Below are 10,484 nucleotides of genomic sequence, written 5' to 3' on the forward strand. Positions count from 1 at the left end.
TTCTGTTGCTTCCCCGTCTATTTGCTATGAAGTGATGGGACCAGATGCCATGATCTTAGTTTTCTGAATGTTGAAATTTAAGTCATTTTTTTCACTCTCCTCTTTCACTTTCATCAAGAGGCTATTTAGTTCTTTTTTCCTTTCTGGCATAAGGGTGGTGTCATCTGCATATCTGAGGTTATTGATATTTTTCCCAGCAATCTTGATTCCAGCTTGTGCTTCTTCCAGCCCAGTGTTTCTCATGATGTACTCTGCATATAAGTTAAATAAGCAGGGTGACAATATACAGCCTTGACGTACTCCTTTGCCGATTTGGAACCAGTCTGTTTTTCCATGCCCAGTTCTAACTAGGACTTCCTGATCTGCATACAGATTTCTCAGGAGGCAGGTCAGGTGATCTGGTATTCCCATCTCTTTAAGAATTTTCCACAGTTTGTTGTGATCCACACAGTCAAAGGCTTTGGCATAGTCAGTGAAGCAGAAGTAGATGTTTTTCTGGCACTTTCTTGCTTTTCAACAGAAAACTGGGTTAAAGATTTACTGAGCACAGCCCCGCCCATCAGAACAAGACCCACTTTGCCCCTCAGTCAGTCTCTCCCATCAAGAAGCTTCCATAAGCCTCGTATCCTTGTCTATCAGAGGGCAGACAGACTGAAAACCACAATCACAGGAAACTAACCTATCTGATCACATGGACCACAGCCTTGTTTAACTCAATGGAACTCTGAGCCATGCTGTGTAGAGCCACCCAAGACGGACAGGTTGTGGTGGAGAGTTCTGACAAAATGTGGTCCACTGGAGAAGGGAATGGCAAACCACTTCAGTATTCTTGCCTTGAGAATCCCATGAACTGTACGAAAAGGCAAAAAAAAAAAAAAAAAAGATGGACTTACTTAGCTAGACTATATTTAAGAATGGTTAGATGTAGGTACTGAAATGATGTCATCAGTAAACCATCTCATCTCTGCTTTCCTTTAGTGTCATTTCCTAACTCCAGCAAGCATTCAAAATCTCTTACTTCCTGTCCCCGCCCATACATGTATTACCTGATCTTGACATTTAGGCAATTGCCCATGTTGAGTCACTACTTAATTGAATAATAATATATACAAATTTAGTAGATAACTGCCTTTTCTTCAGTCATTGAAAACAAGAATCTTGAGGAAAGGGCTAAATATCATGTCTTTTGTATTATCTGTAGCAACTTGCATACTACCTTTGACAAAACAGATAATCAATATATATCTGCTAAATTAAAATTACATCAAATTAATCTTAAATGAGGTGGTTGTATTCTGAGTAGGGATTTAAAATGATAATTTATGATATAGATATTGGGTCAAAGAGAGGAGACAGTGTTAGATTACATAAAGGGCATGAAGGTACACTAATTCATTTCTAGTATTCTCAAGGTCTACAGGCTAAAAACTAGGAATAATGTTGACATTAAAATAACAAAGGTGCAATGTTTGATGGGAGAAGCAATTTGTCAAAGAAGATAAATTTCACCTCAGTTACCTTGAGTTTTAACAGCTAACAAAATATTCAGGCTGTTATGTCATATTAATAAATGCCTAAGGGAAATAGAAAGCAGATGAGGGTTTAGGCCTGAAGATATAGATTTGGAATTCACGTCATTAGAATTGATGATAAAAATAATAATTAGAATGGATAACACTCCATAGAAAGGAATAGCATAAAGTTCTGCTTTCAGCAACAGGTTGAGCTACAAATTCCAGAAAAAAACTTCTACTACAAACCCTGAGAAATTCTGGATAAAAAAAGCAAATAGACTTTAAAACATAATTGAGCAACAAAAAAGTAAAAGAAATCCTCAGGTTAAAAAATAAGCCTTAAAGAGCCTGAAACTGAGTGCAAGCCAATTTTAAAATCACAAATTGCCATGGGCATCTCTTGACAGCAGAAATCTAGACGCTCGGGTTCTAATGGCCAAGACCAGGAAAGGTGAGAAAGACCTCTGTCTGGGTCACAGTAATAAGTCAAATCTGAGGCTCCTACAGAAAGTTACTTGAAGAGTCATTCCCTCAATAAAAATGTAAGCCAGAAAAAATTCATCCACTGGGAAAGACAGCAACAGGGAAGCAAGCTTTCCTTAGGTCTCAGTACAAAGGGAAAATGAGTCTCCACTGGAAGTTTATAATGACAAGCCTGTCCTCACAGTGACTTGAACCCTTGATACCTTTGCATTCTAGCAAACTGCAAGGAAAATTAATCTTTAAGGATTTTTAGGTTATTAGTGGCCCAGGATACCTGACAGAAGGGAACACAAGTCCAGTCTAGAGAAACAATTGCCTTAACTCAGATTCCTCAGAAACTCCATAAATTAATATCAGCTAAAAGAAACAATATAAAGTTATCAAAAACACAAGTAAACAATGCACTAATAGCAAGAATCAGAGAAAAACAGCCCAAGGTCTTCAAACGTGGGCATCATCAGATACAAATTATCTTAAAATAAACTTTATAAAAATTTGGCATGTGGCGGTGGGGTCAGGGAAGAGAGAATTAAAAATAATAACATAGAACATGGTACTTTAAAGAAATAACCAGGAACATTTGAAAAAGAACTCAAAAGAACTTTCATACATTATTAATATAAATTTAGGGTTTCAAAACTCAGTAGATTGGTTAAACAACAGATTCAGTTCAGTTCAGTTCCGTCACTCAATCGTGTCCGACTCTTTGCGACCCCATGAATCTCAGCATGCCAGGCCTCCCTGTCCATCACCAACTCCCAGAGTCCACCCAAACTCATGTCCATCGAGTTGGTGATGCCATCCAGCCATCTCATCCTCTGTCATCTCCTTCTCCTCCTGCACCCAATCCAGCATCAGAGTCTTTTCCAATGAGTCAACTCTTCGCATCAGGTGGCCAAAGTCCTGGAGTTCCAGCTTTAGCATCAGTCCTTCCAAAGAACACCCAGGACTGATCTCCTTTAGAATGGACTGGTTGGATCTCCTTGCAGAGTCTTCTCCAACACCACAGTTCAAAAGTATTAATTCTTCAGCGCTCAGCTTTCTTCACAGTCCAACTCTCACATCCATACATGACCACAGGAAAAACCATAGCCTTGACTAGATGGACCTTTGTTGGCAAAGTAATGTCTCTGCTTTTCAATATGCTATCTAGGTTGGTCATAATTTTCCTTCCAAGGAGTAAGTGTCTTTTAATTTCATGGCTGCAGCCACCATCTTCAGTGATTTTGGAGCCCAGAAAAATAAAGTCTGACACTGTTTCCACTGTTTCCCCATCTATTTTCCCTGAAGTGATGGGACCAGATGCCTTGATCTTAGTTTTCTGAATGTTGAGCTTTAAGCCAACTTTTTCACTCTCCTCTTTCACTTTCATCAAGAGGCTTTTTAGTTCCTCTTAACTTTCTGCCATAAAGGTGGTGTCATCTGCATAATAATCTGAGGTTATTGATATTTCTCCCGGCAATCTTTTAGACAAAACTAAAGAAAGAATTGGAGAACTCATAAGACATATCTGAAAAATCCAAAAAAATGTTTAAATGCAGCACCTTTGAAAGTTTAAAATTTATTCTATTCTTGGAAAATAGAATTAAAACATACATACATCTATTGGGAGTTAACAGAGGAAAAAGTAAAGAAATGAAGGATAATTGGTATTCAAAGAACTGATGTCTTTGAATTATTTAGACTCCCTGAAAGACATGTATCTTCAATTCAGAAAGTATGGCAACATCAATAAGAGTAAATAAAAATAAATGTTTATTTTAGTACATGATAGTGAAATTTCAAAACTCTGTTATCAAAGAGAAAATCTAAAATATAGCCAGAAGAAGGGGAAAATGCATACAAATTGGTAACAGATTGTCATCAGATTTCAACAGCAGTATAGGAAATATCAGTAGAATAGTATCTCTGAAAGGTTATTTATAATATAATTATATACCTGCCTAAAGAACAAGAGTGAAAAAGGATTTTTTAAAGAAATCCTTTCTTCTTAAAAAGAAGAGAAAGACAGAAAGTCTAGTACAAGCACAATTTCACTAAAAGAAGATCTGAAGAATGAACTTTAGGAGAAATAAACACATTTCATGAAGCAGACCTGATAGCCAAGAAGAATTGGTAAGCAAATAAATTGGTATATATTCAAGTAAATATAAATGAACATCTGTGTATGAAATGATAGTAATTTGAAAAAATAGAATTCAAGTACTGCACCATAATGACATTTCAGAATATGTGTGAGACCGACATTGAGAAAAGTACAAAACTTCATTGAAAAACGGTAAAGAATACCTAAACAAATGGAAAGATGTATCATGTTCATGAATAGAAAGCTGCAATACCACAGAAATGTTGAGTATCCCACAAAATAATTATAAATGCAACAAAATTTTAATTAAAGCACTAAAAAATATTTTCTTGGAACTTGGAATATTGATTCTACAATTTATACAAAAGAACAAAATGCCAAAAATAACCATGAAGCTCCTCAGAAAGAAAAAGTATGTATGAGAAAAGTAGGGAAAGGAATTTGTAATCGCAAAGCTTTTATGGAACTAGAGTATTACATTCGAATCATATGAAACTGATATATTTAAAGGTCAAAAGCTAAAATTGATAACTTCTTAGAGTTCAATATAATAACAAAAAGATGTAGAGGACTTCCCTGATGATCTAGCGGTTAAGAATATGCCTTACAATGCAAGGGACACGATCCCTGGTTTGGGAACTAAGATACTACATGCTATGGAGCAGCTAAGCCCAGGTGTCACAAGTACTGAGCCTGTGCCGCAACTAGAAGGGCTGTGTGCTGCAACGGAAGATCCCACATGGCGGAAGGAGACCCCACATGGCGGAAGGAGACCCCACATGGTGGAAGGAGACCCCACATGGCGGAAGGAGACCCCACATGCTGCAACTAAGACGAGACGCCGCCAAAGAAAAAAAAATTTTTAAGAAAGAAAAGACAATGTCTTTTAAAAAGCATATGGCATAGGATTGGTTTAGAGAAAAACAAATAGACAAGGAAAATTCAGAACAGAGAACGTTGGGACAGACCCATGCATATATGAAAACTTGTCAGAACTGGCATTATAGACCAGTGGGAGGGAAAAAAAATAAAGCTACTGTAATAATTCTCTGTCAGGAAAGTAAGGGCCTTCCAGGTGGCACTCGTGGTAAAGAACTCTCCTGCCAATGCAGGAGATATGAGATGTGAGTTCGAACCATAGATTGGGAAGACCCCCTGGAGGAGGGCATGGCAAGCCACTCCCGGATTCTTGCCTGGAGAATTCCCATGGACAGAGGAACCTGGGGGACTATAGTCCATAGAATCGCAGAATCAGACATGATGAAGTGAGTTACCACTCAGGCAGGAAAGTAAAGTCAAATTAGGTTGCTTACCTAATGTCCAGACAAAATTAGCTCCAGATGGATAAAATACATACTTAGGAAAAGCAAATATTAAAACTGCTGGAAGAAAATACAGAATGTCTTCACAAATATGTTTTCCTCTTCTTCTATAGTAATAGAATTTTCAGATGGGCACATGGCTGCCCGAAATAGACATTTTCTTCCCTTCTTTGCAGGCAGAGGCATCTTGTGATGAAAGTTTTGGCCAATGAGATGTAAGCGGAAACATCCATGAAACAGTTTCTGAGAATCTCCCCCCTTTTCTCTTCCTTTTTACCTTTCTGTCTGGGATATAAGAACCGTAAAGTATCGTGAGGGTGGAGTAGAAAGCTAGAAGGAGTCTAGATCTCTCAGGACTTCATGGAACAGAGCTTCTTTACTTACTGAAGATTGCCTACCTCGGCACGCTTACGGAAGAGAAAAATAGGATCTGTCTTGTTTAAGTCATTGCTATTTTGGGTCTCTGCTCCTCACAGGCAAACCTAATGCTAGCTAGTGCCATTTGCAATGACACATCTTCTCTCTTTATTTCACAAAGTTTACAAGAGAAAAGCAGAATACATAGTAATAATACTAGGGGAGCATCCACTTTTAATAGAATAAATAGGAAGAGAGAAGAAAAGAAGCTATACGTGCGAGAAGGCTCACATGCTATGAAACACGAGTGAGGACTGAAAACAAATTATACCCCCGGACTTGCCTAGATGAGAAGGAAGCCACTGGTGCCTTTAGAGGACTGTTTCCAAAGAATTACTAAGAAGTCAGTGAAGCAACACAACACTCAAGGGATTATCGCCACTTGCAGGTTACTTGGAGGCCCTCCAGCTCCACACAAAATCGGCATATAAACATGTTTGGTGTTTCTGGGCTATGGGTGTAACTAGGTGTACCTGAATAGCCCTTACTCTGGATAATTTCCTGGTGTCTTTTCCGTAATCGTGACACACCCAGTAGGAACATGCCTGATCGACTCTATTTGGTCACAATTCAATTGACAATTCAGTTGGGATCCAACCTATCTCTCTTCATCACTAAATGAGGGGATTCCTTTTTTTTTCTCTCTAATTGTTTAGAAGGTAACCATGTGATGCCATGGAGTGAACTACATAGATTACAGCCAATAATGTATTATAGAAGAGCAAAGTAGTGTCCACCTGTAGTAGACGATGATGAACCTTCTAAAGATACAACTAAAAGGTGGGCCTTATATAACTTACCATCTATATGGAAGCCCTGAGCACTAGAACAGGAGAAGTGGATGCAGGTCAGAACCTAGAACTTAGCAAAATATGCGCAGGCATTCCTCAGTTATACCCAAGGGTGATGCTTATATGCACAAGCTCAGAACGCATAGGCCAAAAGAAATTGTCCCATAAAAATAGTGGTAAAGAATACATTTAGGGGAATTCAGTCATTACAATATAGCCTATACGTGTACATCCTAAAAGAGTAATAGGGAGAACACTTACATGGGTAGAGTAATCAGTAGAATTGACCAATAAAATAAATTACTGTTGTGTTTGATGAAGGAAAGTGCAGCCATTACAAAAGCAGAGGAGGTTTGTCTCCATAGTCTGATGACTGCTGGAACGGGGAATTAGATTTTCTTAGTACCATCAAGGGGGGGAAATTCCTAAAATTTCCCTTAGGATTTTCTTCATTGTAAAGAAACTTACCTATGCCAACTAGTTACAATGCATTCCTCCCAGGAGAATTGGTAGAGCACCTAAACCCAAACAATTAAGGTAGCAAGGGTAACCGATAAAGTACAGATACATAGAAACGCAAAAAGCAATGAAGCCTTGGTGGCTGAGGCAGGAACACCTGAGGAACAACCATCCTGCAGTGTTAAGTGGGGATGGCACCTCCTACGGGAGTGACCTATGAGGACACCTAGGTCTGTGGTCTAGACACATGTTGATAAATTGTCTAAATTGCTTCACACATGTTTTCTAAAATATATGAATCAAGATTTTTGCCTGTATTACATGGATTAAGTCAACAATACAATGCCCTCCACCCCACCCCATATCCATGCTCATGGCATCCAGGCTAAATTTCTTATATTTTTTGGAAGAAGAGGGAAAATAAGGAGGGAACAGCAAAGCCAGGAGATGAAACAAAAGTCAAACTCCACTTTCTGAATCAGGAGTGGGAATGGGTGGGTTCTGGATTCCCAGGCATTCTCTCAGTCCAGTCTCCCTGGTTTGGGCTGGTTAAAATGGCTACCATTTATCAAGAGGTACTTGGAATCTCTGCCACTACTCTAGAAGACTTAGGCAACTGCAAGACCCAGAATTTTCCCCCTGTTGTTTAAGCCACATGGTAAAAGTGCCAGCTTGGGCTTCAAGGGCATCAGGGGTCTAGCCAGTCTTGACTCCTCAGGTAGACCCATGCATTCCTCAAGTGCAGGCTCACCCAGGACGGCTCACTAATTTCACAGCAACATATGTTGCATTTTCCTGGTTAAGCTTTCCATTTTTCTTATTAGTATATGGTGGGAATTTACTCTATACCTCTTACTATAGAATAGCTTCCTTTTGTCTATTGCACAAATCTAGGCAGTTGACCAAGATGATGAAGCCTCAGCAAACCCTTACCCATGTGGAATCTGGGAAAGGTTTGTGAATACCTTTGCAAAATGCCCCAGTACAACACATTATTCTACTAGGAATTTTATTACAAATTTTCCTGAACTATATTTCAGGGCTCAATGCTGACTGGAAGACTCCCTTGTTTTTAAAATGCCCTTTTCTATGTTTGTTCTTGTTTCTTCTAGAAGTCCTTCTAGATGGGGTTAAATGGCAAAACTTCAAGGTTTTATGGTTCAGTATAATTGAAGATTATATCTGGTACATTAGGCACTACAATGTTAAGATTTTTCATTTACCAACCAGAGTATAAACACTTACAGTACGGGAAATCATATTTTATACCATTTGTATAGATAACCACTGAAGGTAGGTTTTGCTGTTTTGATGACTAGCGCTTTATTTATGACAATAGGTCCTCATACATTCATTGGATATTTAATGTTTGTTATTTATTAGTGAAGTTTTTCTGCTCACCTAAGAGAGGTGAGCAGAATAACTTGTATTTCACCTAAGAAATACAAGACACATCTCCTATCCTCAGTTCTCTCAATTTTTTATGAATTGGATTGAATTCTCCCTTCTAAAAGTGATCAACATATTTTAGTGGGGTTTTTTTTGTTTGTTTTTTGCTTTGTTTTTTTACTAAATTGTCCTGTTTAGTTACAACTAATGAACACTCTGTAAATATGCATTGACTTACTACATGGGAGACATTCATCTTCTTTTAGATCTAAATCTTGCCCATCCTCCTAGGTCAATTCAAGTCTTTTTAAACTCCACAAAGTCTCCTCTGAGGGCTCCGTTCTTTCTCTGAACTTATTTTTAATTATTGTACATATGCAGTCACTTCTTGAGATGCACCTCATTTTTAGGCAAGTTAAAAATAATAGCCATTGAGTGAACTTCTGATGCCTTTGTCTGTCTGGAGGAGGAAATGGCAACCCACACCAGTATTCCTGCCTGGAGAATCCCATGGACAGAGGAGCCTGTGTGGCTACTGTCCATAGCGTCACAAAGGCAACTTGGCATGCACGCACCTCAGCATATTCCCAGCAGCCCTTGCTGTCCTTCTGGTAACAACCCCCTCCCATGACCACACACTGGGCATGCAACGCGAGCTGCTCCAGTTCCAGTACTTCCCTCAGGATAGGTTCAAACTCTATCGGAGCAATCTCATGGTTCGGGAGTGAGGAGCCTCCCCCAGCCAGGCTACCAAGCATAAAGAGAAGCTGCTCTGAAAGAAAAAGCTGGTACCCCCAAAAAGAAGGGACGAAAGACCCAGCGAGCACTGAAGGTTTCTAAGTCGCTGGTTTTCGCTGTCCCTGGGGTAAGTTTCACACCAAGTATTTCCAGGGTTTAGTTATATCAGCCAACATACTCACTTTTTTTGTAGATTAACATCATCTTGCCACTTTAAGTTTTGATGAATCTGTGACAGATTCCTTGAGGTAGTCATGTCTTTGTATAGTTTTACTGCTTTTTCACATCCCATTGAGCCCAGCACAGGATACACCTCACGAGGAATAGAAATTCCATCAATAGTTGTCTCATTGAGTAATGATTGTTTACATTTCCATTAAAATTCTGGAATATTATGTAAGATACTACAAATATTAGTTAAATTACTATGTATAGGGAATGATGAGCAAGAGTCTCAAAAGATACTAATACTTTGGTTAAGTTACCTTTCTTTCAGGAACAAAATGCACATATTTTAAAAGAGTAATGAAAATGTTAGTCACTCAGTCATGAGACTCATTGTAACCCCATGGACTGTAACCCGCCAGTCCCCTCCATCTGTGGGATTCTCCAGGAAGAATACTGGAGTGGGTAGCCGTTCCCTTCTCTAGGGGGTCTTCCTGACCCAGGGATCAAACCCCCATCTCTTGCATTGCAGGCAGATTCTTTTCTGTTAGAACCACTAAAGAAGCCCGTATTTAACCATGTTGCAAATATATTCCTTGTCATTAACAGGACACTGCCTTCGTAAACCATTCTTATCCTTTATATTGTCTCATAATGGAAAGTGCTTAATATAAATGTTTTTAGATGTTGATCTTTTCATCACACACTAGTGAACAATCATGTAAATAATTATACACATACACACACAGATATGCAGATGACACCACCCTTATAGCAGAAAGTGAAGAGAAACTAAAAAGCCTCTTGATGAAAGCGAAAGAGGAGAGTGAAAGTTGGCTTAAAGCTCAACATTCAGAAAATGAAGATCATGGCATCTGGTCCCATCACTTCATGGGAAATAGATGGGGAAACAGTGGAAACAGTGTCAGACTTTATTTTGGGGGGGCTCCAAAATCACTGCAGATGGTGACTGCAGCCATGAAATTAAAAGACGCTTACTCCTTGGAAGGAAAGTTATGACCAACCTAGATAGCATATTCAAAAGCAGAGACATTACTTTGCCAACAAAGTTTCGTCTAGTCAAGGCTATGGTTTTTCCAGGAGTTATGTATGGATGTGA

This window comes from Bos indicus x Bos taurus, chromosome 10 (assembly GCF_003369695.1).
Source record: "Bos indicus x Bos taurus breed Angus x Brahman F1 hybrid chromosome 10, Bos_hybrid_MaternalHap_v2.0, whole genome shotgun sequence".
Lineage (NCBI taxonomy): Eukaryota > Metazoa > Chordata > Mammalia > Artiodactyla > Bovidae > Bos > Bos indicus x Bos taurus.